We start from the raw sequence: 27,366 nt of genomic DNA on the forward strand, positions 1-27,366 counted from the left end.
GGATTTTATTAGTCTTCCCTCCTTGTATTTCCACCCATAAAGATTCTGTGTGTTCATCTACTACACCTATATCTTCTTGTAGTCTCTAAGTAGGATTTACCGGTTACCTCGGTCTCTTCTGAAGAGGTTGTAGCCCTGTAAATTCACTTCCCAGTCGCATTCTTCATCAAGCCATGTTTCCGTTTTGCCTACTATATCCCAGTTTTCTTCAGACATTCTCGCTTCAAGCTCACCCACTTTACTGGTCAGACTTCTTGCATTCGTTGTCATACAGTTTATATGATCATAGAATCATAGAATGGTAGAGTTGGAAGGGACCTCCAGGGTCATCTGGTCCAACCCCCTGCTCAGTGCAGAATTCATTGGTGGTTATTTGTATTCATTATGCTGCTTATTGTCCTATTAGTTGCTATGTCAGTTCCGTCTGTACTAACCCCTCACCCAGCTCGACCCCCATTTCCCTTCCTTTATCCTAGAACTCTGTCTGCACTGTCTTCCCCATCTCTCTTGTTGCCCTCCACCTGTCCCTAGTTTATACACTCCTCCAACTTCCTAGCCATCTTCTCCACACAGCTGCACCCTCCCCATTAAGATGCAGCCCGTCCCTATGGTAGAGCCTGTAGCCAACAGCAAAGTTAGCCCAGTGCTGCAGGAACCCAAACCGCTCTTGCTTACACAAACTCTGGAACCAATTGTTTACCTCCTAATCTTCTGCTGACTTTCTGGTGTGGTTCAAGGTACAGGTAGTATTTCCAAGAAAACTAACTTGGAAGACCTTGCCCTAAGCTTATATTCTAGATCCCTGAAACCTCTTTTAAGGGTCCTCTATGACCTGTGACTTTATCAATGCTAATGTGCACCTTGACCACTGGATTCACACCAGCCCCTCCCAGTATTCTGTCAACCTGATCCGTGATGTGTCGTACTCGAGTGCCAGGAAGGCAACACACCGTTTGACGATCCCTGGCTTTGTGGCAGATTGCCCTGTCTGTCCCCCTAATAATTGAGTCCCCCACCACTAGCATGTGTATAGGCTGCCCTGTGCTCCTCTTCCCCTTCTTTCTGGAGCAATCATCTCCCTGGCATTCAGAGGGCATACCATGCTGCAGCAGTGCTAATCTTGTAATGGCATCTTCCTCATTTGCCAACTTTGCAAACTTTTTGGGGTGTGCCAGTTCAGGACTAGCATTCCTGCTTCTCTTCCTTATACACCTTTAAACTGTTACCCAGCTAGCTGCCTGCTCCTCCTGATTTCCTGATTACCATCTACCCCAGCTAGTGTCCACTTAGTAAGCAACAAACTCCTTTCCATGTTGTTAATAGAGCTCAGTGTTGCAAGTTGTTCGTTTAGTTCCAGGATCTAGTCTTCTAAATGTGCAACGCACTCGCATCTCGTACAGCAGTATGCAACCTCGCCCGTCTATTCAAGAAATGTATACATGGTAGAAGATGCATACTGCCAAGCATGAGGCACATTCTAGTGGGGATCTATTGTTTAACTTAAAAAAGAAATGCAAAACAACTATATCACACTCCTTATATGCCTCCACTCGTTCGCTCCTCTCACGTGCCTCTGCCTCTTCGCTCCTCTCATGTTCCTCCACATTTTTTTTAAAATGCTCTCACTTTTCTCCTGCCTGCTCCCTCTCAGTCACACTGGTTTACCTATCCCCTGTTCGCACACACTCACCCCCACACACAGAATTAAACTTATCTACCTATCTCAGCAGGTATCTTCACAGCTCTTCACATCTCCTCTTCTCCGATGACGTTAACTACAGGCACAGGTTAACTGGCATCTGCTCTCCACGAACAACACTCCTAGCTCTGGGTCCAGTTTGTTTCCATGACAGATGGATCTTTCCAGTGGCTAATCTGCAGCCACAGATTCCAGCTGCGTTTGTGATATGTGGGGATCAGGATGGATGTAGTAGAGCTGCGTGTGATATGTGGGGATCAGGGTGTAAGGAGTAGAGCTCTGTGTGATGTTTAGGCATCAGGATGGATGTAGTAGAGCTGTGTATGTGGGAATCAGGATGGATGTAGTAGAGATGTGTGTATGTGATGTGTGGAAATCAGAATTGACGTAGTAGAGCTGTGTGTGTGATGTGTGGGGAACTGAATGGATGTAGTAGAGCTGTGTGTGTGATGTGTGGGGAACAGGAACACACCCTCACTTACACACACAGAATTAAACTTATCTGCCCGTTTCAGCAGGTATCTTCACAGCTCCTCTTCACATCTCCTCTTCTCCCTGGTCGGGCGGGCGATGACATTAACTACAGGCACAGGTTGACTGGTATCTGCTCTCCATGAACAATACTCCTGGCTCTAGGTCCAGCTTGTTTCCATGTCAGATGGATCCCTCCAGTGGCTAATCTGCAGCCACAGATTCTAGCTAACCTGGTGGCCAAGTGGCTGTGATCTATGATGCGTACTCCCCTGTTGTTCTGCTTCCCGCGTGATGTCCTTCCATTCAATAAGATAAGGGAGCGATAATTGGTGTGATAAGAATCTGCACTGTGATATATACAATGTAGATATTCTTTATGCACAGAACCTCAGATTTTGTAGTAGAATGTCGCTCACGGATTTTACTGTAGACTGTGATAAAATGTAATGTGGGGATCAGGCTGGATGTAGTAGAGTCGTGTGTGTGTGATGTGTGGGGAACAGGATGAATGTAATAGAGCTGTGTGTGATGTGTGGGGGTCAGGATGGATGGAGTAGAGCTGCGTGTGTGATGTGTGGAGATGAGATGGATGAGTAGAGCTATGTGTGTGGGGTCAGGATGGATGGAGTAGAGCTGCATGTGATATATGGGGATCAGGATGGATATATTAGAGCTGTTTGTGTGATATGTGGGGGTCAGGATGGATGGAGTAGAGCTCTGTGTGATGTTTAGGGATCAGGATGGATGTAGTGAAGTTGTGTGTGATGTATTGGGATCAGGATGCATGTAGTAGAGCTGTGTATGTGGGAATCAGGATGGATGTAGTAGAGATGTGTGTATGTGATGTGTGGAAATCAGAATTGACGTAGTAGAGCTGTGTGTGTGATGTGTGGGGAACTGAATGGATGTAGTAGAGCTGTGTGTGTGATGTGTGGGGAACAGGAACACACCCTCACTTACACACACAGAATTAAACTTATCTGCCCGTTTCAGCAGGTATCTTCACAGCTCCTCTTCACATCTCCTCTTCTCCCTGGTCGGGCGGGCGATGACATTAACTACAGGCACAGGTTGACTGGTATCTGCTCTCCATGAACAATACTCCTGGCTCTAGGTCCAGCTTGTTTCCATGTCAGATGGATCCCTCCAGTGGCTAATCTGCAGCCACAGATTCTAGCTAACCTGGTGGCCAAGTGGCTGTGATCTATGATGCGTACTCCCCTGTTGTTCTGCTTCCCGCGTGATGTCCTTCCATTCAATAAGATAAGGGAGCGATAATTGGTGTGATAAGAATCTGCACTGTGATATATACAATGTAGATATTCTTTATGCACAGAACCTCAGATTTTGTAGTAGAATGTCGCTCACGGATTTTACTGTAGACTGTGATAAAATGTAATGTGGGGATCAGGCTGGATGTAGTAGAGTCGTGTGTGTGTGATGTGTGGGGAACAGGATGAATGTAATAGAGCTGTGTGTGATGTGTGGGGGTCAGGATGGATGGAGTAGAGCTGCGTGTGTGATGTGTGGAGATGAGATGGATGAGTAGAGCTATGTGTGTGGGGTCAGGATGGATGGAGTAGAGCTGCATGTGATATATGGGGATCAGGATGGATATATTAGAGCTGTTTGTGTGATATGTGGGGGTCAGGATGGATGGAGTAGAGCTCTGTGTGATGTTTAGGGATCAGGATGGATGTAGTGAAGTTGTGTGTGATGTATTGGGATCAGGATGCATGTAGTAGAGCTGTGTATGTGGGAATCAGGATGGATGTAGTAGAGATGTGTGTATGTGATGTGTGGAAATCAGAATTGACGTAGTAGAGCTGTGTGTGTGATGTGTGGGGAACTGAATGGATGTAGTAGAGCTGTGTGTGTGATGTGTGGGGAACAGGAACACACCCTCACTTACACACACAGAATTAAACTTATCTGCCCGTTTCAGCAGGTATCTTCACAGCTCCTCTTCACATCTCCTCTTCTCCCTGGTCGGGCGGGCGATGACATTAACTACAGGCACAGGTTGACTGGTATCTGCTCTCCATGAACAATACTCCTGGCTCTAGGTCCAGCTTGTTTCCATGTCAGATGGATCCCTCCAGTGGCTAATCTGCAGCCACAGATTCTAGCTAACCTGGTGGCCAAGTGGCTGTGATCTATGATGCGTACTCCCCTGTTGTTCTGCTTCCCGCGTGATGTCCTTCCATTCAATAAGATAAGGGAGCGATAATTGGTGTGATAAGAATCTGCACTGTGATATATACAATGTAGATATTCTTTATGCACAGAACCTCAGATTTTGTAGTAGAATGTCGCTCACGGATTTTACTGTAGACTGTGATAAAATGTAATGTGGGGATCAGGCTGGATGTAGTAGAGTCGTGTGTGTGTGATGTGTGGGGAACAGGATGAATGTAATAGAGCTGTGTGTGATGTGTGGGGGTCAGGATGGATGGAGTAGAGCTGCGTGTGTGATGTGTGGAGATGAGATGGATGAGTAGAGCTATGTGTGTGGGGTCAGGATGGATGGAGTAGAGCTGCATGTGATATATGGGGATCAGGATGGATATATTAGAGCTGTTTGTGTGATATGTGGGGGTCAGGATGGATGGAGTAGAGCTCTGTGTGATGTTTAGGGATCAGGATGGATGTAGTGAAGTTGTGTGTGATGTATTGGGATCAGGATGCATGTAGTAGAGCTGTGTATGTGGGAATCAGGATGGATGTAGTAGAGCTGCGTGTGATATGTGGGGATCAGGGTGTAAGGAGTAGAGCTCTGTGTGATGTTTAGGCATCAGGATGGATGTAGTAGAGCTGTGTATGTGGGAATCAGGATGGATGTAGTAGAGATGTGTGTATGTGATGTGTGGAAATCAGAATTGACGTAGTAGAGCTGTGTGTGTGATGTGTGGGGAACTGAATGGATGTAGTAGAGCTGTGTGTGTGATGTGTGGGGAACAGGAACACACCCTCACTTACACACACAGAATTAAACTTATCTGCCCGTTTCAGCAGGTATCTTCACAGCTCCTCTTCACATCTCCTCTTCTCCCTGGTCGGGCGGGCGATGACATTAACTACAGGCACAGGTTGACTGGTATCTGCTCTCCATGAACAATACTCCTGGCTCTAGGTCCAGCTTGTTTCCATGTCAGATGGATCCCTCCAGTGGCTAATCTGCAGCCACAGATTCTAGCTAACCTGGTGGCCAAGTGGCTGTGATCTATGATGCGTACTCCCCTGTTGTTCTGCTTCCCGCGTGATGTCCTTCCATTCAATAAGATAAGGGAGCGATAATTGGTGTGATAAGAATCTGCACTGTGATATATACAATGTAGATATTCTTTATGCACAGAACCTCAGATTTTGTAGTAGAATGTCGCTCACGGATTTTACTGTAGACTGTGATAAAATGTAATGTGGGGATCAGGCTGGATGTAGTAGAGTCGTGTGTGTGTGATGTGTGGGGAACAGGATGAATGTAATAGAGCTGTGTGTGATGTGTGGGGGTCAGGATGGATGGAGTAGAGCTGCGTGTGTGATGTGTGGAGATGAGATGGATGAGTAGAGCTATGTGTGTGGGGTCAGGATGGATGGAGTAGAGCTGCATGTGATATATGGGGATCAGGATGGATATATTAGAGCTGTTTGTGTGATATGTGGGGGTCAGGATGGATGGAGTAGAGCTCTGTGTGATGTTTAGGGATCAGGATGGATGTAGTGAAGTTGTGTGTGATGTATTGGGATCAGGATGCATGTAGTAGAGCTGTGTATGTGGGAATCAGGATGGATGTAGTAGAGATGTGTGTATGTGATGTGTGGAAATCAGAATTGACGTAGTAGAGCTGTGTGTGTGATGTGTGGGGAACTGAATGGATGTAGTAGAGCTGTGTGTGTGATGTGTGGGGAACAGGAACACACCCTCACTTACACACACAGAATTAAACTTATCTGCCCGTTTCAGCAGGTATCTTCACAGCTCCTCTTCACATCTCCTCTTCTCCCTGGTCGGGCGGGCGATGACATTAACTACAGGCACAGGTTGACTGGTATCTGCTCTCCATGAACAATACTCCTGGCTCTAGGTCCAGCTTGTTTCCATGTCAGATGGATCCCTCCAGTGGCTAATCTGCAGCCACAGATTCTAGCTAACCTGGTGGCCAAGTGGCTGTGATCTATGATGCGTACTCCCCTGTTGTTCTGCTTCCCGCGTGATGTCCTTCCATTCAATAAGATAAGGGAGCGATAATTGGTGTGATAAGAATCTGCACTGTGATATATACAATGTAGATATTCTTTATGCACAGAACCTCAGATTTTGTAGTAGAATGTCGCTCACGGATTTTACTGTAGACTGTGATAAAATGTAATGTGGGGATCAGGCTGGATGTAGTAGAGTCGTGTGTGTGTGATGTGTGGGGAACAGGATGAATGTAATAGAGCTGTGTGTGATGTGTGGGGGTCAGGATGGATGGAGTAGAGCTGCGTGTGTGATGTGTGGAGATGAGATGGATGAGTAGAGCTATGTGTGTGGGGTCAGGATGGATGGAGTAGAGCTGCATGTGATATATGGGGATCAGGATGGATATATTAGAGCTGTTTGTGTGATATGTGGGGGTCAGGATGGATGGAGTAGAGCTCTGTGTGATGTTTAGGGATCAGGATGGATGTAGTGAAGTTGTGTGTGATGTATTGGGATCAGGATGCATGTAGTAGAGCTGTGTATGTGGGAATTAGGATAGATGTAGTAGAGGTGTGTGTGTGTGTGTGTGTGTGTGTGTGTCGTATGGGGATCAGAATGGATGTAGTAGAGCTGTGTGTGTGATGTGTGGGGAACAGGATGTATGTAGCAAAGCTGCATGTGATGTGTGGGGAACAGGATGTATAAATAGTAGAGCTGCATTTGATGTGTGAGGATCAGGATGGATGTACCAAAGCTGTGTGTGCCATGTGTGGGTATCAGGATGGAAGTAGTAGAGCTGTGTGATGTGTGAGGGTAAGGATGAATGTAGCAGAGCTATGTTTTATGTGTGGAAGGAGTCAGTATGGATGTAATAGAGCTGTGAGTGATGTGTCGGTGGATCAGGATGAAGTAGACCTGTGCATGATGTGTGGGTGTCAATATGGATGTAGTAGAGCTGTGTTTGTGATGTGTGGGGGTGAGGATGGATGTACTACATGTGTGGGGTCAGGATGGATATACTATGTTTGTGTGTGATGTACTGGGATCAGGATGGATGCAGTAGAGCTGAGTGGGGGTCAGGATGGATGTAGTAGACCTGTGTGTGTGTGTGTGTGTGTGTGTGTGTGTGTGTGTGATATACTGGGATCAGGATGGATGTAGTAGAGCTGTGTGGGGGTCAGGAAGGACATAGTATAGCTGTGTGTGTGTGTGATGTATGAGGATCAGGATGGATGGAGTATAGCTGTGTGTGATGCATGGGGATCAGCATGGATGGAGTAGACCTGTGTTTGTGATGTGTGGGGATCATGATGGATGGACTAGAGCTGTGTGTGTGCAATTTGTGGGGGTAGGATGGATGTAGTAGAGCTATCTGTGTGAAGTGTGGAGATCATCATGGATGTAGTATAGGTCTTTGTTATGTTAGGGGAGTTAGGGTGGATGTAGTAACAAGGCAACTGTTAGGTAGATTCACAAGTGGCTAAGTGATCATACTCAAAGAGTGGTCATAAATGGCTACACATCCCAGTGGTAGAATATATCAAGTGGGGTACCACAAGGCTCTGTTCTAGGCCCATTTTTGTTAAACATTTTTATAAATGAGGAGGGAACTGATGGAAAAAACTGATCAAATTTGCTGACGATTGAAAGTTAGGAGAAATAGCTAACACTAGAGAAGAAAGAGAATATTCAAAAAGATTTAGAAAAGCTAGAACTATGGGCGGTGACTAACAGAATGGTATTTAACAAGGAGAAATGCAAAGCCCTACATCTGGGCAAAAAAAATGAAAAAGCAGTTCAATAATGGGAGGAATTGGGCTAAGCAGCAGCACATGTGAAAAAGACTTGGGTATACTAATAGATCATAGATTGAACATGAGTCAACAATGTGATGCAGCAGCCAAAAAGCCAAACACAATTCTGGGATGTATTAAGAGAAGCATAGAGCCTAGATTATGTGAGGTAGTTATCCCCCTCTACTCTTCCTTAGTGAGACCTCATCTGAAATACTGTGTCCAGTTCTTGGCACCCCACCTTAAAAAAGACATAGACAAACTGGAGCAAGTTCAGAGAAGAGTACTAAGATGGTGAGCGATCTGCAAATCATGTCCTATGAGGAACGGTTAAAGGATCTGGGAATGTTTAGTTTGCAAAAAAAGGGGCTGAGAGGAGACTTAAAGGGGTTGTCTCGCGGCAAACATCAAAATTTTACATTACCCCATTCCCCCTGTCACCCCCCTGGCATAACATAGCAATTTAAAGCGTTTTTTAAGCCGCTTGCTACTCACCGATCCGACGAAATATGAAGTTTAAAAAATCTTCTGCCTAAGATGGCCGCCGGTCCTTTCCCAGGGATGCACTGCTGTTTTCTCCCATGGTGCACAACGGGTCTTCTCCCATGGTGCACCATGGGCTCTGTGCGTTCCATTGCCGATTCCAGCCTCCTGATTGGCTGGAATCGGCACACGTGACGGGGCGGAGCTACGCGATGCCGCGTAGAAGGGGGCAGAGCCAGAACGCCGCTCGTGCCTGGACCGAGCAGAAGGGGAGAAGACCGCACAGCGCAAGCGCGTCTGAAAAGGCAAGAAGACAGCGAAATTAGACGGAGCCATGGAGACGGGGACGCCAGCAACGGAGCAGGTAAGTGAATAACTTCTGTATGGCACATATTTAATGCACGCTGTACATTACAAAGTGCATTAATATGGCCATACAGAAGTGTATAACCCCACTTGCTTTCACGGAACAACCCCTTTAATAGCCATCTACAAATTCTGCAGCATGAAATTACCCACAACACGTCCTATTTGCTGCGAGTATACGTGCGGAAGGCTTCCACTGTAAGCAATGGAAGCCGCCCATCACACTATACTTTAGCTGTAGCACAGCGGAAGTATAGCGTAAATAATCTCCCTGACCACCGCTGATTGCATCATATGACGCTGCCGGCTGGTCATGTGACACCGCCGGCGCGTCATGCGGGACTTCGCTAAGCAGATCCGGAGGTAAATATAGGGTCTTTGGGGGAAAACCGTGACGGACTCCGCTGCGGTATTCCGCTTGCATAACCCGTCACGGCCGTGTGCATAAGGCCTAAGCCCTTCACAGTTATAGACAACTAAAAGATTCAATCTTTATTAAACAAACATTAAAATAGGGGCTAATATGGACAAACTCACATAAACTCATACATTGGATCCTCAATAACTAAGATAGGCCGATCTAAGATGACTTATGAGGATTCCAAATTTATTTGAGCTCACCCTATTCAAAAATTGATTCTATAGCCCAAGTGGTGTAGCAATGGAGTTGCTCCATCAGGGCAATCAAATCTAATTTTTTTAGGGGAATGGAGACCCGAAGCATATGATAACCAGGGGTCTAATTGACTTCTATTATAGCAATGAAACTATAGGGTCAATGTCACAAAACTTCCCCTTAGTATGACAGTGCATGGAATTGCATGAACCATCCAAGTAGGGTGGGCACAAAAGTGAAAAGCTATTTACAAGGTTAACGAAGCGATAACACAATTTTTTGATTGAAGACCAACAGCAGTGGAGGCTCGATGCATTTTTCTGTTAGCAGCAACAGTTCATCAGGAACCTTTCTAACTATGTTGCTCAAAAGGAAGGATTCTTGAACCTTCTTCCCCTATGAAACTGATCTGCAGAGCCTGTAAATCAACATAATAGTTGCCGGGTATACAATCTCGCTAGGCTCAGTTGAACATGCTGGGCTACGGGCTAAACACCAGTTGGGAGCATAATAAATGTGGTTCTCTCACTGTCACATCGCTTGCAGCTTCAGGAAGTCCAGAGGACCGGTGGGGGGGGGGGGGGCAGACACTCACAGCTGCCGGCCGCACACTCCCCAAGGACAGCAGGGCTCACACTGCGGCAACACCCACACCATTTCACATTTAAATCGCGGCAGCCTTGAGGGAGTCCACTGCCGGGAGGGGTCGCCGCAGAGACACTGACAGCCGGCGGACGTATATTCCACAAGCATAGGGTGGATCACACATCATCGCAGGCCACACGGCTGAGTGCATGACTACAGAGGAGAGGCAACAGTGACAGGGGACTGACACAGGGAGCGTGGCTCCTTAACCTGGAATGGACAAAAACTCAAGGACGGTCACCTACAGCCGGGTCACAGGGCTGCAACACAGCGAGGGCAAACAGACTGCACCTCACTTACATGGCACGGCGCTTCAGCCCCCCATCCAGTCCAGCACCTTGTAGGACCTGAAAATCTTCCGCTAATCGGGAGCTAGGGGTGTGACAGGGGCGTTCCGATGGCATCAAGATACAATAATGCCCCCAATAGTGCAGAGTATTGTATCTGCAGGAGGAGAGGACACCAAGAGCTCCCAGTATTGCAGAGAATTGTATCTGTAGGAGGAGAGGGCACCCAGAGACCCCAGTACTGCAGAGTATTGTATCTGTAGGAGGAGAGGACACCCAGAGCTGCCAGTACTGCAGAGTATTGTATCTGTAGGAGGAGAGGGCACCCAGAGCCTCTAGTACTGCAGAGTATTGTATCTGTAGGAGGAGAGGACAACCAGAGCCCCCACTACTGCAGAGTATTGCACCTGTAGGAGGAGAGGACACCCAGAACCCACAGTACTGCAGAGTCTTGTATCTGTAGGAGGGGAGGACACCCAGAGCCCCCAGTACTGCAGAGTATTGTACCTGTAGGAGGAGAGAACACCCAGAGCCCCCAGTACTGCAGAGTATTGTATCTGTAGGAAGAGTGGAAACGCAGAGCCCCCAGTACTGCAGAGTATTGTATCTGTAGGAGGAGAGAACACCCAGAGCCCCCAGTACTGCAGAGTGTTGTATCTGTAGGAGGAGAGGACACCCAGAGCCCCCAGTACTGCAGAGTATTGTATCTATAGGAGGAGTGGATACCCAGAGGCCCCAGTACTGCAGTATATTGTATCTGTAGGAGGAGAGGACAGCCAGAGCCCCCAGTACTGCAGAGTATTGTATCAGTAGGAGGAGAGGACACCCAGAGCCCCCAGTACAGCAGAGCATTGTATCTGTAGGAGGAGAGGACACCCAGAGCCCCCAGTACTGCCGAGTATTGTATCTGTAGGAGGAGAGGACACCCAGAGCACCCGGTACTGCAGAGTATTGTATCTGTAGAAGGAGAGGACACACAGAGCCCCCAGTACTGCAGAGTATTGTATCTGTAGGAGGAGAGGACACCCAGAGCCCCCAGTACTGCAAAGTATTGTATCTGTAGTGGGAGAGGACACCCAGAGCCCCCAGTACTGCAGAGTATTGTATCTGTTTGAGAAGAGGACACGCAGAGCCCCCAGTACTGCAGAGTATTGTATCTGTGGGAGGAGAGGACAGCCAGAGCCCACGTACTGCAGAGTATTGTATCTATTCGAGGAGAGGACACCCAGAGCCCCCAGTGCTGCAGAGTATCGTACTTGTAGGAGGAGAGGACACCCAGAGCCCCCAGTACTGCAGAGTATTGCATCTGTTCGAGGAGAGGACACCCAGAGCCCCCAGTACTGCACAGTATTGTATCTGTAAGAGGAGAGGACACCCAGAGCCCCCAGTACTGCAGAGCATTGTATCTGTAGGAGGAGAGGACATCCAGAGCCCCCAGTACTGCAGAGTATTGTATCTGTAGGAGGAGAGGACACCCAGAGCCCCCAGTACTGCAGAGTATTGTATCTGTAGGAGGAGAGGACACCCAGAGCTCCCAGTACTGCAGAGTATTGTATCTGTAGGAGGAGAGGACACCCAGAGCCCCCATTACTGCAGAGTATTGTATCTGTAGGAGGAGAGGACACCCAGAGCCCCCAGTACTGCAGAGCATTGTATCTGTAGGGGGAGAAGACACCCAGAGCCCCCAGTACTGCAGAGTATTGCACCTGTAAGAGGAGAGGCCACCCAGAGCCCCCAGTACTGCAGAGTATTGTATCTGTAGGAGGAGAGGACACCCAGAGCCCCCAGTACTGCAGAGTATTGCACCTGTAGGAGGAGAGGACACCCAGAGCCTCCAGTACTGCAGAGTATTGTATCTGTAGGAGGGGAGGACAGCCAGAGCCCCCAGTACTGCAGAGTATTGTATCTGTAGGAGGAAAGGACACCCAGAGCCCCCTGTACTACAGAGTATTGTATCTGTAGGAGGAGAGGAAACCCTGAACACCCAATACTGCAGAGTATTGTATCTGCAGGAGGAGAGGACACCCGGAGCCCCCAGTTCTGCAGAGTATTGTATCTGTAGGAGGAGTGGACACCCAGAGCCCCCAGTACTGCAGAGTATTGTATCTGTAGGAGGAGTGGACACCCAGAGCCCCCAGTACTGCAGAGTATTGTATCTGTAGGAGGAGAGGACACCCAGAGCCCCCAGTACTGCAGAGTATTGTATCTGTAGGAGAAGAGGACACCCAGAGCCCCCAGTACTGCAGAGTTTTGCATCTGTTCGAGGAGAGGACACCCAGAGCCCCCAGTACTGCACAGTATTGTATCTATAAGAGGAGAGGACACCCAGAGCCCCCAGTACTGCAGAGTACTGTATCTGTAGGAGGAGAGGACACCCAGAGCCCCCAGTACTGCAGAGCATTACACCTGTAGGAGGACAGGCCACCCAGAGCCCCCAGTACTGCAGAGTATTGTATCTGTAAGAGGAGAGGACACCCAGAGCCCCCAGTACTGCAAAGTATTGTATCTGTAGTGGGAGAGGACACCCAGAGCCCCCAGTACTGCAGAGTATTGTATCTGTTTGAGAAGAGGACACGCAGAGCCCCCAGTACTGCAGAGTATTGTATCTGTGGGAGGAGAGGACAGCCAGAGCCCACGTACTGCAGAGGATTGTATCTATTCGAGGAGAGGACACCCAGAGACCCCAGTACTGCAGAGTATCGAACTTGTAGGAGGAGAGGACACCCAGAGCCCCCAGTACTGCAGAGTATTGCATCTGTTCGAGGAGAGGACACCCAGAGCCCCCAGTACTGCACAGTATTGTATCTGTAAGAGGAGAGGACACCCAGAGCCCCCAGTACTGCAGAGCATTGTATCTGTAGGAGGAGAGGACACCCAGAGCCCCCAGTACTGCAGAGTATTGCACCTGTAAGAGGAGAGGCCACCCAGAGCCCCCAGTACTGCAGAGTATTGTATCTGTAGGAGGAGAGGACACCCAGAGCCCCCAGTACTGCAGAGTATTGCACCTGTAGGAGGAGAGGACACCCAGAGCCCCCAGTACTGCAGAGTATTGTATCTGTAGGAGGGGAGGACAGCCAGAGCCCCCAGTACTGCAGAGTATTGTATCTGTAGGAGGAGAGGACACCCAGAGCCCCCTGTACTACAGAGTATTGTATCTGTAGGAGGAGAGGAAACCCTGAACACCCAATACTGCAGAGTATTGTATCTGCAGGAGGAGAGGACACCCGGAGCCCCCAGTTCTGCAGAGTATTGTATCTGTAGGAGGAGAGAACACCCAGAGCCCCCAGTTCTGCAGAGTATTGTATCTGTAGGAGGAGTGGACACCCAGAGCCCCCAGTACTGCAGAGTATTGTATCTGTAGGAGGAGTGGATACCCAGAACCCACAGTACTGCAGAGTATTGTATCTGTAGGAGGGGAGGACACCCAGAGCCCCCAGTACTGCAGAGTATTGTACCTGTAGGAGGAGAGAACACCCAGAGCCCCCAGTACTGCAGAGTATTGTATCTGTAGGAGGAGTGGAAACGCAGAGCCCCCAGTACTGCAGAGTATTGTATCTGTAGGAGGAGAGTACACCCAGAGCCCCCAGTACTGCAGAGTATTGGATCTGTAGGAGGAGTGGACACCCAGAGCCCCCAGTACTGCAGAGTATTGTGTCTGTAGGAGGAGAGAACACCCAGAGCCCCCAGTACTGCAGAGTATTTTATCTGTAGGAGGAGTGGACACCCAGAGCCCCCAGTACTGCAGAGAAATGTATCTGTAGGAGGAGAGGACACCCAGAGCCCCCAGTGCTGCAAAGTATTGTATCTGTAGGAGGAGAGGACCCCCAGAGCCCCCAGCACTGCAGAGTATTGTATCTGTAGGAGGAGAGGACACCCAGTGCGCCTAGTACTGCAGAGTATTGTATCTGTAGTGGGAGAGGACACCCAGAGCCCCCAGTACTGCAGAGTATTGTATCTGTTTGAGAAGAGGACAGGCAGAGCCCCCAGTACTGCAGAGTATTGTATCTGTGGGAGGAGAGGACAGCCAGAGCCCCCGTACTGCAGAGTATTGTATCTATTCGAGGAGAGGACACCCAGAGCCCCCAGTACTGCAGAGTATCGAACTTGTAGGAGGAGAGGACACCCAGTGCCCCCAGTACTGCAGAGCATTGTATCTGTAGGAGGAGAGGACACCCAGAGCCTCCAGTACTGCAGAGTATTGCACCTGTAGCAGGAGAGGACACCCAGAGCCCCCAGTACTGCAGAGTATTGTATCTGTAGGAGGGGAGGACACCCAGAGCCCTCAGTACTGCAGAGTATTGTATCTGTAGGAGGAGAGGACACCCAGAGCCCCCTGTACTACAGAGTATTGTATCTGTAGCAGGAGAGGACACCCAGGGCCCCCAGTACTGCAGAGTATTGTATCTGTAGGAGGAGAGGAAACCCTGAAAACCCAATACTGCAGAGTATTGTATCTGTTTGAGAAGAGGACACGCAGAGCCCCCAGTACTGCAGAGTATTGTATCTGTGGGAGGAGAGGACAGCCAGAGCCCCCGTACTGCAGAGTATTGTATCTATTCGAGGAGAGGACACCCAGAGCCCCCAGTACTGCAGAGTATCGAACTTGTAGGAGGAGAGGACACCCAGAGCCCCCAGTACTGCAGAGTATTGCATCTGTTCGAGGAGAGGACACCCAGAGCCCCCAGTACTGCACAGTATTGTATCTGTAAGAGGAGAGGACACCCAGAGCCCCCAGTACTGCAGAGCATTGTACCTGAAGGAGGAGAGGACACCCAGAGCCCCCAGTACTGCAGAGTATTGCACCTGTAGGAGGAGAGGACACCCAGAGTCCCCAGTACTGCAGAGTATTGTATCTGTAGGAGGAGAGGACACCCAGAGCCCCCAGTACTGCTGAGTATTGCACCTGTAGGAGGAGAGGACACCCAGAGCCCCCAGTACTGCAGAGTATTGTATCTGTAGGAGGAGAGGACACCCAGAGCCCCCTGTACTACAGAGTATTGTATCTGTAGCAGGAGAGGACACCCAGGGCCCCCAGTACTGCAGAGTATTGTATCTGTAGGAGGAGAGGAAACCCTGAACACCCAATACTGCAGAGTATTGTATCTGCAGGAGGAGAGGACACCCGGAGCCCCCAGTTCTGCAGAGTATTGTATCTGTAGGAGGAGAGAACACCCAGAGCCCCCAGTACTGCAGAGTATTGTATCTGTAGGAGGAGTGGACACCCAGAGCCCCCAGTACTGCAGAGTATTGTATCTGTAGGAGAAGAGGACACCCAGAGCCCCCAGTACTGCAGAGTATTGTATCTGTAGGAGAGGACACCCTTAGCCCCTAGTTCTGCAGAGTATTGCACCTGTAGGAGGAGAGGACACCCAGAGCCCCCAGTACTGCAGAGTATTGTATCTGTAGTGGGAGAGTACACCCAGAGCCCCCAGTACTGCAGAGTATTGTATCTGTTGAGAAGAGGACACGCAGAGCCCCCAGTACTGCAGAGTATTGCACCTGTAGGAGGAGAGGACACCCAGAGCCCCCAGTACTGCAGAGTATTGCACCTGTAGTAGGAGAGGACACCCAGAGCCCCCAGTACTGCAGAGTGTTGTATCTGTAGGAGGAGAGGACACCCAGAGCCCCCAGTACTGCAGAGTATTGTATCTGTAGGAGGAGTGGATACCCAGAGCCCCCAGTACTGCAGAATATTGTATCTGTAGGAGGAGAGGACAGCCAGAGCCCCCAGTACTGCAGAGTATTGTATCAGTAGGAGGAGAGGACACCCAGAGCCCCCAGTACTGCAGAGCATTGTATCTGTAGGAGGAGAGGACACCCAGAGCCCCCAGTACTGCAGAGTATTGTATCTGTAGGAGGAGAGGACACACAGAGCCCCCAGTACTGCAGAGTATTGTATCTGTAGGAGGAGAGGACACCCAGAGCCCCCAGTACTGCAGAGTATTGTATCTGTAGTTGGAGAGGACACCCAGAGCCCCCAGTACTGCAGAGTATTGTATCTGTTTGAGAAGAGGACACGCAGAGCCCCCAGTACTGCAGAGTATTGTATCTGTGGGAGGAGAGGACAGCCAGAGCCCCCGTACTGCAGAGTATTGTATCTATTCGAGGAAAGGACACCCAGAGCCCCCAGTACTGCAGAGTATCGTACTTGTAGGAGGAGAGGACACCCAGAGCCCCCAGTACTGCAGAGTATTGTATCTGTTCGAGGAGAGGACACCCAGAGCCCCCAGTACTGCACAGTATTGTATCTGTAAGAGGAGAGGACACCCAGAGCCCCCAGTACTGCAGAGAATTGTATCTGTAGGAGGAGAGGACACCCAGAGCCCCCAGTACTGCAGAGTATTGCACCTGTAGGAGGAGAGGCCACCCAGAGCCCCCAGTACTGCAGAGTATTGTATCTGTAGGAGGAGAGGACACCCAGAGCCCCCAGTACTGCAGAGTATTGCACCTGTAGGAGGAGAGGACACCCAGAGCCCCCACTACTGCAGAGTATTGTATCTGTAGGAGGGGAGGACACCCAGAGCCCCCAGTACTGCAGAGTATTGTATCTGTAGGAGGAGAGGACACCCAGAGCCCCCTTTACTACAGAGTATTGTATCTGTAGGAGGAGAGGACACCCAGGGCCCCCAGTACTGCAGAGTATTGTACCTGTTGGAGGAGTGGACACCCAGAGCCCCCAGTTCTGCAGAGTATTGTATCTGTAGGAGGAGAGGACACCCAGAGCCCCCAGTACTGCAGAGTATTGTATCTGTAGGAGGAGAGGACACCCAGAGCCCCCAGTACTGCAGAGTATTGTATCTGTAGGAGAGGACACCCAGAGCCCCCAGTTCTGCAGAGTATTGCACCTGTAGAAGGAGAGGACACCCAGAGCCCCCAGTACTGCAGAGTATTGTATCTGTAGGAGGAGAGGACACCCAGAACCCCAGTACTGCAGAGTATTGTATCTGTAGGAGGAGAGGACAGCCAGAGCCCCCAGTACTGCAGAGTATTGTATCTGTAGGAGGAGCGGACACCCAGGGCCTCCAGTACTGCAGAGTATTGCACCTGTAGGAGGAGAGGACACCCAGAGCCTCCAGTACTGCAGAGTATTGTATCTGTGGGAGGAGAGGACAGCCAGAGCCCCCCATACTGCAGAGTATTGTATCTATTCGAGGAGAGGACACCCAGAGCCCCCAGTACTGCAGAGTATCGTACTTGTAGGAGGAGAGGACACCCAGAGCCCCCAGTACTGCAGAGTATTGTATCTGTTCGAGGAGAGGATACCCAGAGCCCCCAGTACTGCACAGTATTGTATCTGTAAGAGGAGAGGACACCCAGAGCCCCCAGTACTGCAGAGAATTGTATCTGTAGGAGGAGGGGACACCCAGAGCCCCCAGTACTGCAGAGTATTGCACCTGTAGGAGGAGAGGCCACCCAGAGCCCCCAGTACTGCAGAGTATTGTATCTGTAGGAGGAGAGGACACCCAGAGCCCCCAGTACTGCAGAGTATTGCACCTGTAGGAGGAGAGGACACCCAGAGCCCCCACTACTGCAGAGTATTGTATCTGTAGGAGGGGAGGACACCCAGAGCCCCCAGTACTGCAGAGTATTGTATCTGTAGGAGGAGAGGACACCCAGAGCCCCCATTACTACAGAGTATTGTATCTGTAGGAGGAGAGGACACCCAGGGCCCCCAGTACTGCAGAGTATTGTATCTGTAGGAGGAGAGGACACCCTGAACACCCAATACTGCAGAGTATTGTATCTGCAGGAGGAGAGGACACCCGGAGCCCCCAGTTCTGCAGAGTATTGTATCTGTAGGAGGAGAGAACACCCAGAGCCCCCAGTACTGCAGAGTATTGTACCTGTTGGAGGAGTGGACACCCAGAGCCCCCAGTTCTGCAGAGTATTGTATCTGTAGGAGGAGAGGACACCCAGAGCCCCCAGTACTGCAGAGTATTGTATCTGTAGGAGGAGAGGACACCCAGAGCCCCCAGTACTGCAGAGTATTGTATCTGTAGGAGAGGACACCCAGAGCCCCCAGTTCTGCAGAGTATTGCACCTGTAGAAGGAGAGGACACCCAGAGCCCCCAGTACTGCAGAGTATTGTATCTGTAGGAGGAGAGGACACCCAGAACCCCAGTACTGCAGAGTATTGTATCTGTAGGAGGAGAGGACAGCCAGAGCCCCCAGTACTGCAGAGAATTGTATCTGTAGGAGGAGCGGACACCCAGGGCCTCCAGTACTGCAGAGTATTGCACCTGTAGGAGGAGAGGACACCCAGAGCCTCCAGTACTGCAGAGTATTGTATCTGTAGGAGGAGAGGACACCCAGATCCCCCAGTACTGCAGAGTATTGTATCTGTAAGAGGAGAGGACACCCAGAGCCCCCAGTACTGCAGAGTATTGCACCTGTAGGAGGAGAGGACACCCAGAGCCCCGAGTACTGCAGAGTATTGTATCTGTAGTAGGAGAGGACACCCAGAGCCCCCAGCACTGCAGAGTATTGTATCTGTAGGAAGAGAGGACACCCAGAGCCCCCAGTACTGCAGAGTATTGTATCTGTAAGAGGAGAGGAGACCCAGAGCCCCTAGTACTGCAGAGTATTGTATCTGTGAGTGGAGAGGACACCCAGAGCCCCCAGTACTGCAGAGTATTGTATCTGTAGGAGAAGAGGACACCCAGAGCCCCCAGTACTGCAGAGTATTGTATCTGTAGGAGGAGAGGACACACAGAGCCCCCAGTACTGCAGAGTATTGTATCTGTAAGAGGAGAGGACACCCAGAGCCCCCAGTACTGCAGAGTATTGCACCTGTAGGAGGAGAGGACACCCAGACCCCCCAGTACTGCAGAGTATTGTATCTGTAGGAGGAGAGCACACCCAGAGCCCCCAGTACTGCAGAGTATTGCACCTGTAGGAGGAGAGGACACCCAGAGCCCCCAGTACTGCAGAGTATTGTATCTGTAGGAGGAGAGGACACCCAGAGCCCCCAGTACTGCAGAGTATTGCACCTGTAGGAGGAGAGGACACCCAGAGCCCCCAGTACTGCAGAGTATTCTATCTGTAGGAGGGGAGGACACCCAGAGCCCCCAGTACTGCAGAGTATTGTATCAGTAGGAGGAGAGGACACCCAGAGCCCCCAGTACTGCAGAGCATTGTATCTGTAGGAGGAGAGGACACCCAGAGCCCCCAGTACTGCAGAGTATTGTATCTGTAGGAGGAGAGGACACACAGAGCCCCCAGTACTGCAGAGTATTGTATCTGTAGGAGGAGAGGACACCCAGAGCCCCCAGTACTGCAGAGTATTGTATCTGTAGTTGGAGAGGACACCCAGAGCCCCCAGTACTGCAGAGTATTGTATCTGTTTGAGAAGAGGACACGCAGAGCCCCCAGTACTGCAGAGTATTGTATCTGTGGGAGGAGAGGACAGCCAGAGCCCCCGTACTGCAGAGTATTGTATCTATTCGAGGAGAGGACACCCAGAGCCCCCAGTACTGCAGAGTATCGTACTTGTAGGAGGAGAGGACACCCAGAGCCCCCAGTACTGCAGAGTATTGTATCTGTTCGAGGAGAGGACACCCAGAGCCCCCAGTACTGCACAGTATTGTATCTGTAAGAGGAGAGGACACCCAGAGCCCCCAGTACTGCAGAGAATTGTATCTGTAGGAGGAGAGGACACCCAGAGCCCCGAGTACTGCAGAGTATTGCACCTGTAGGAGGAGAGGCCACCCAGAGCCCCCAGTACTGCAGAGTATTGTATCTGTAGGAGGAGAGGACACCCAGAGCCCCCAGTACTGCAGAGTATTGCACCTGTAGGAGGAGAGGACACCCAGAGCCCCCACTACTGCAGAGTATTGTATCTGTAGGAGGGGAGGACACCCAGAGCCCCCAGTACTGCAGAGTATTGTATCTGTAGGAGGAGAGGACACCCAGAGCCCCCTTTACTACAGAGTATTGTATCTGTAGGAGGAGAGGACACCCAGGGCCCCCAGTACTGCAGAGTATTGTATCTGTAGGAGGAGAGGACACCCTGAACACCCAATACTGCAGAGTATTGTATCTGCAGGAGGAGAGGACACCCGGAGCCCCCAGTTCTGCAGAGTATTGTATCTGTAGGAGGAGAGAACACCCAGAGCCCCCAGTACTGCAGAGTATTGTACCTGTTGGAGGAGTGGACACCCAGAGCCCCCAGTTCTGCAGAGTATTGTATCTGTAGGAGGAGAGGACACCCAGAGCCCCCAGTACTGCAGAGTATTGTATCTGTAGGAGGAGAGGACACCCAGAGCCCCCAGTACTGCAGAGTATTGTATCTGTAGGAGAGGACACCCAGAGCCCCCAGTTCTGCAGAGTATTGCACCTGTAGAAGGAGAGGACACCCAGAGCCCCCAGTACTGCAGAGTATTGTATCTGTAGGAGGAGAGGACACCCAGAACCCCAGTACTGCAGAGTATTGTATCTGTAGGAGGAGAGGACAGCCAGAGCCCCCAGTACTGCAGAGTATTGTATCTGTAGGAGGAGCGGACACCCAGGGCCTCCAGTACTGCAGAGTATTGCACCTGTAGGAGGAGAGGACACCCAGAGCCTCCAGTACTGCAGAGTATTGTATCTGTAGGAGGAGAGGACACCCAGATCCCCCAGTACTGCAGAGTATTGTATCTGTAAGAGGAGAGGACACCCAGAGCCCCCAGTACTGCAGAGTATTGCACCTGTAGGAGGAGAGGACACCCAGAGCCCCGAGTACTGCAGAGTATTGTATCTGTAGTAGGAGAGGACACCCAGAGCCCCCAGCACTGCAGAGTATTGTATCTGTAGGAAGAGAGGACACCCAGAGCCCCCAGTACTGCAGAGTATTGTATCTGTAAGAGGAGAGGAGACCCAGAGCCCCTAGTACTGCAGAGTATTGTATCTGTGAGTGGAGAGGACACCCAGAGCCCCCAGTACTGCAGAGTATTGTATCTGTAGGAGAAGAGGACACCCAGAGCCCCCAGTACTGCAGAGTATTGTATCTGTAGGAGGAGAGGACACACAGAGCCCCCAGTACTGCAGAGTATTGTATCTGTAGGAGGAGAGGACACACAGAGCCCCCAGTACTGCAGAGTATTGTACTAGTAGGAGGAGCGGACACCCAGGGCCTTCAGTACTGCAGAGTATTGCACCTGTAGTAGGAGAGGACACCCAGAGCCCCCAGTACTGCAGAGTATTGTATCTGTAGGAGGAGAGGACACCCAGATCCCCCAGTACTGCAGAGTATTGTATCTGTAAGAGGAGAGGACACCCAGAGCCCCCAGTACTGCAGAGTATTGCACCTGTAGGAGGAGAGGACACCCAGACCCCCCAGTACTGCAGAGTATTGTATCTGTAGGAGGAGAGCACACCCAGAGCCCCCAGTACTGCAGAGTATTGCACCTGTAGGAGGAGAGGACACCCAGAGCCCCCAGTACTGCAGAGTATTGTATCTGTAGGAGGAGAGGACACCCAGAGCCCCCAGTACTGCAGAGTATTGCACCTGTAGGAGGAGAGGACACCCAGAGCCCCCAGTACTGCAGAGTATTCTATCTGTAAGAGGGGAGGACACCCAGAGCCCCCAGTACTGCAGAGTATTGTATCTGTAGGAGGGGAGGACACCCAGAGCCCCCAGTACTGCAGAGTATTGCATCTGTAGGAGGAGAGGACACCCAGAGCCCCCAGTAATGCAGAGTATTGCACCTGCAGGAGGAGAGGACACCCAGAGCCCCCAGTACTGCAGAGTATTGTATCTGTAGGAGGAGAGGACACCCAGAGCCCCCAGTACTGCAGAGTATTGTATCTGTAGGAGGAGAGGACACCCAGAGCACCCAGTACTGCAGAGTATTGTATCTGTAGGAGGAGAGGACACCCAGAGCCCCCAGTACTGCAGAGTATTGTATCTGTAGGGGGAGAGGACACCCAGAGCCCCCAGTACTGCAGAGTATTGCACCTGTAGGAGGTGAGGACACCCAGAGCCCCCCCGTACTGCAGAGTATTGCACCTGTAGGAGGAGAGGACACCCAGAGTCCCCAGTACTGCACAGAATTGTATCTCTAGGAGGAGAGGACACCCAGAGCCCCCAGTACTGCAGAATATTGCACCTGTAGGAGGAGAGGACACCCAGAGCCCTCAGTACTGCAGAGTATTGTATCTGTAGGAGAAGAAGACACCCAGAGCCCCCAGTACTGCAGAGTATTGTATCTGTAGGAGGAGAGGACACCCAGAGCCCCCAGTACTGCAGAGTATTGCACCTGTAGGAGGAGAGGACACCCAGAGCCCCCAGTACTGCAGAGTATTCTATCTGTAGGAGGAGAGGACACCCAGAGCCCCCAGTACTGCAGAGTATTGTATCTGTAGGAGCAGAGGACACCCAGAGCCCCCAGTACTGCGGAGTATTGTATGTGTAGGAGGAGAGGACACCCAGAGCCCCCAGTACTGCAGAGTATTGCACCTGTAGGAGGAGAGGACACCCAGAGCCCCCAGTACTGCAGAGTATTGTATCTGTAGGAGGAGAGGACACCCAGAGCCCCCAGTACTGCAGAGTATTGCACCTGTAGGAGGAAAGGACACCCAGAGCCCCCAGTACTGCAGAGTATTGTATCTGTAGGAGGAGAGGACACCCAGAGCCCCCAGTACTGCAGAGTATTGTATCTATAGGAGGAGAGGACACCCAGAGCCCCCAGTACTGCAGAGCATTGTATCTGTAGGAGGAGACGACACCCAGAGCCCCCAGTACTGCAGAGTATTGCACCTGTAGGAGGAGAGGACACCCAGAGCCCCCAGTACTGCAGAGTATTGCACCTGTAGGAGGAGAGGACACCCAGAGCCCCCAGTACTGCAGAGTATTGCATCTGTAGGAGGAGAAGACACCCAGAGCTCCCAGTACTGCAGAGTATTGTATCTGTAGGAGGAGAGGACACCCAGAGCCCCCAGTACTGCAGAGTATTGTATCTGTAGGAGGAGAGGACACCCAGAGCCCCCAGTACTGCGGAGTATTGTATCTGTAGGAGGAGAGGACACCCAGAGCCCCCAGTACTGCAGAGTATTGTATCTGTAGGAGGAGAGGACACCCAGAGCCCCCAGTACTGCAGAGTATTGTATATGTAGGAGGAGAGGACACCCAGAGCCCCCAGTACTGCAGAGTATTGTATCTGTAGGAGGAGAGGACACCCAGAGCCCCAGTACTGCAGAGTATTGTATCTGTAGGAGGAGAGGACACCCAGAGCCCCCAGTACTGCAGAGTATTGTGCCTGTAGGAGGAGAGGACACCCAGAGCCCCCAGTACTGCAGAGTATTGTATCTGTAGGAGAGGACACCCAGAGCCCCCAGTACTGCAGAGTATTGTCTCTGTAGGAGGAGAGGACACCCAGAGCCCCCAGTACTGCAGAGTATTGTATCTGTAGGAGGAGAGGACACCCAGAGCCCCCAGTACTGCAGAGTATTGTATCTGTAGGGGGAGAGGACACCCAGAGCCCCCAGTACTGCAGGGTATTGCACCTGTAGGAGGTGAGGACACCCAGAGCCCCCCCGTACTGCAGAGTATTGCACCTGTAGGAGGAGAGGACACCCAGAGTCCCCAGTACTGCACAGTATTGTATCTCTAGGAGGAGAGGACACCCAGAGCCCCCAGTACTGCAGAATATTGCACCTGTAGGAGGAGAGGACACCCAGAGCCCTCAGTACTGCAGAGTATTGTATCTGTAGGAGAAGAGGACACCCAGAGCCCCCAGTACTGCAGAGTATTGTATCTGTAGGAGGAGAGGACACCCAGAGCCCCCAGTACTGCGGAGTATTGCACCTGTAGGAGGAGAGGACACCCAGAGCCCCCAGTACTGCAGAGTATTCTATCTGTAGGAGGAGAGGACACCCAGAGCCCCCAGTACTGCAGAGTATTGTATCTGTAGGAGCAGAGGACACCCAGAGCCCCCAGTACTGCGGAGTATTGTATGTGTAGGAGGAGAGGACACCCAGAGCCCCCAGTACTGCAGAGTATTGCACCTGTAGGAGGAGAGGACACCCAGAGCCCCCAGTACTGCAGAGTATTGTATCTGTAGGAGGAGAGGACACCCAGAGCCCCCAGTACTGCAGAGTATTGCACCTGTAGGAGGAAAGGACACCCAGAGCCCCCAGTACTGCAGAGTATTGTATCTGTAGGAGGAGAGGACACCCAGAGCCCCCAGTACTGCAGAGTATTGTATCTATAGGAGGAGAGGACACCCAGAGCCCCCAGTACTGCAGAGCATTGTATCTGTAGGAGGAGACGACACCCAGAGCCCCCAGTACTGCAGAGTATTGCACCTGTAGGAGGAGAGGACACCCAGAGCCCCCAGTACTGCAGAGTATTGCACCTGTAGGAGGAGAGGACACCCAGAGCCCCCAGTACTGCAGAGTATTGCATCTGTAGGAGGAGAAGACACCCAGAGCTCCCAGTACTGCAGAGTATTGTATCTGTAGGAGGAGAGGACACCCAGAGCCCCCAGTACTGCAGAGTATTGTATCTGTAGGAGGAGAGGACACCCAGAGCCCCCAGTACTGCGGAGTATTGTATCTGTAGGAGGAGAGGACACCCAGAGCCCCCAGTACTGCAGAGTATTGTATCTGTAGGAGGAGAGGACACCCAGAGCCCCCAGTACTGCAGAGTATTGTATATGTAGGAGGAGAGGACACCCAGAGCCCCCAGTACTGCAGAGTATTGTATCTGTAGGAGGAGAGGACACCCAGAGCCCCCAGTACTGCAGAGTATTGTATCTGTAGGAGGAGAGGACACCCAGAGCCCCCAGTACTGCAGAGTATTGTGCCTGTAGGAGGAGAGGACACCCAGAGCCCCCAGTACTGCAGAGTATTGTATCTGTAGGAGAGGACACCCAGAGCCCCCAGTACTGCAGAGTATTGTCTCTGTAGGAGGAGAGGACACCCAGAGCCCCCAGTACTGCAGAGTATTGTATCTGTAGGAGGAGAGGACACCCAGAGCCCCCAGTACTGCAGAGTATTGTATCTATAAGAGGAGAGCACACCCAGAGCCCCCAGTACTGCAGAGTATTGTATCTGTAGGAGGAGAGGACACCCAGAGCCCCCAGTACTGCAGAGTATTGTATCTGTAGGAGGAGAGGACACCCGGAGCCCCCAGTACTGCAGAGTATTGCATCTGTAGGAGGAGAGGACACCCGGAGCCCCCAGTACTGCAGAGTATTGTATCTGTAGGAGGAGAGGACACACAGAGCCCCCAGTACTGCAGTGTATTGTATCTGTAGGAGGAGAGGGTCTGCAGCCCCCACAGTACATTGTAACGGGGGTCTCCTCGGGTTGAGGGTCTTCCAGTAAACAGTGTAGATGGTTGTAGCCCGGAGACCAACAAGCTCCATAACGGCTCCTCTCTGCTGCAGCTCACAACAACCCAGGAGAAGAGGCTTCCCAGCAGCCCCAGAATGGCTCCTCCCACACAAGAGTCACATGACGGTGACATCATCACAGGTCCTGGAAGCTGCTTCCGCGTCTGCTGGTGGAGGTATGTGTTCCCCTCATGTGGGGCCCGCTGGGGCCACTTATTATTAACCATTTGAGGCCCGGGACATTTCCGCTCTCTGGTTCCTCCAGTTTTCGGGCTCTGGAAGCTATAAATAGCCCTGGTTTAGTTCTATAAATTATCAGTGTTTTTTGTGGCTCCTGAGACGCTATTTTTATAGTTTGGGTGAATTTTGAGTGATAATCGTTGTGTGTAAATGGGCCCTAGAGACCCCTGTGGATCCCGATGAACTGCGCCCTCCTGAGGGACGCTTAGAAGCAACGCAATACGGAATCTCACTGAATCATTGACCCTCCTGAACCTTCTTATTTATTGGCATTCTTTATCTTGGTATCTTTCTATTCTTGCAGATAGAATATCAATGTGAGCTTTATCTTCTCCTCTGCTGTCTATAGACTAGACCCGTGTCCGGTATCCGGGATACTGTTTGTCTGCGGCTGGAAAGGGTCCTTATGATACCCCATTACAGGGTTTGTTTCGCTTGGCTGATGGGGCTCATCCTCTATCTCCGGCCCATGTTATTATTTTTGTTGTTGGCGGATCTATTTATTTGGTCTTTAGTAATGTTGTATTATGTCACCACCGGAAGTTAGGGGTGGCGGCATAATACAGCAGTTTTGACAAATGTTAGCTCCCCCAGCTTATGATTGGCTGGGGGCGTGTTTAATCTAGAGAGCCAGCAGCCTCAGTGAGCCGGCGGCCGGGATGCTGCACACTGCAACAACAGGCATCTACCCAGTAGGATAGACAGGCTGGACTAGATGGACAATGTCTTCATTCGGCCTTACATACTATGTTACTATGTTACCCATGCTGCTACTTGAGCCTTGTACAGCGGCGCTGTAGCGGGTGGGCAGCAGTAGGTACAACACCACAGCGGCAGTGGTAGCAGCGATTGGAACACGCTGAGCTCTGGGGCTGTGTCATCAGAGGTCTTGGCCAGACAGTCGCAGCGCAGGAGGGCCTATGGTAGCACGCAGAGGGCCGGGGAACGACAGCTGTCGGGCGGTCAGGGAAATTATGGCCCGAGGTCCTTAGCAGCTGCACCTCCACACTCGGCCAGTGCCTAGTAGTGTCTCCGGCAGGCAAGGCAATCGGCCTAAATTGCTTTTTGCCAGCCCTGAAGGGAACCCTCTAGGCCAGATAAAGAGCAATACAGATGCTGCTAGCCCATCGGGAGCTAGGGGTGTGACAGGGGCGCTCCTCCATGGAAGCCTTATCAAACTCAAGATACAATAATATCTGGTCTTTCCTCTGTTTTGCTTGTCCAGGTCTTCTCGTTCATCAGATGAACTCGGGATTAACCTCTCAC

At 51.1% G+C, this 27,366-nt stretch overlaps 2 protein-coding genes across 2 annotated transcripts in view; both read left to right on the forward strand.

Annotated features, from left to right (window-relative positions):
- Positions 1-27,366, forward strand: part of LOC136628705 (zinc finger protein 665-like) — an 841,644-nt gene that overhangs the window by 170,661 nt on the left and 643,617 nt on the right. The gene's annotated exons all lie outside the window — the stretch shown is intronic.
- LOC136629018 (oocyte zinc finger protein XlCOF6-like) overlaps positions 25,992-27,366 on the forward strand; it is a 32,793-nt gene continuing 31,418 nt past the window's right edge. The window contains exon 1 of the mRNA XM_066605131.1: positions 25,992-26,036. The gene's annotated coding sequence lies outside the window, so the exon portion shown is untranslated. The remainder of the gene's footprint in view (positions 26,037-27,366) is intronic.

This window comes from Eleutherodactylus coqui, chromosome 5 (assembly GCF_035609145.1).
Source record: "Eleutherodactylus coqui strain aEleCoq1 chromosome 5, aEleCoq1.hap1, whole genome shotgun sequence".
NCBI lineage: Eukaryota > Metazoa > Chordata > Amphibia > Anura > Eleutherodactylidae > Eleutherodactylus > Eleutherodactylus coqui.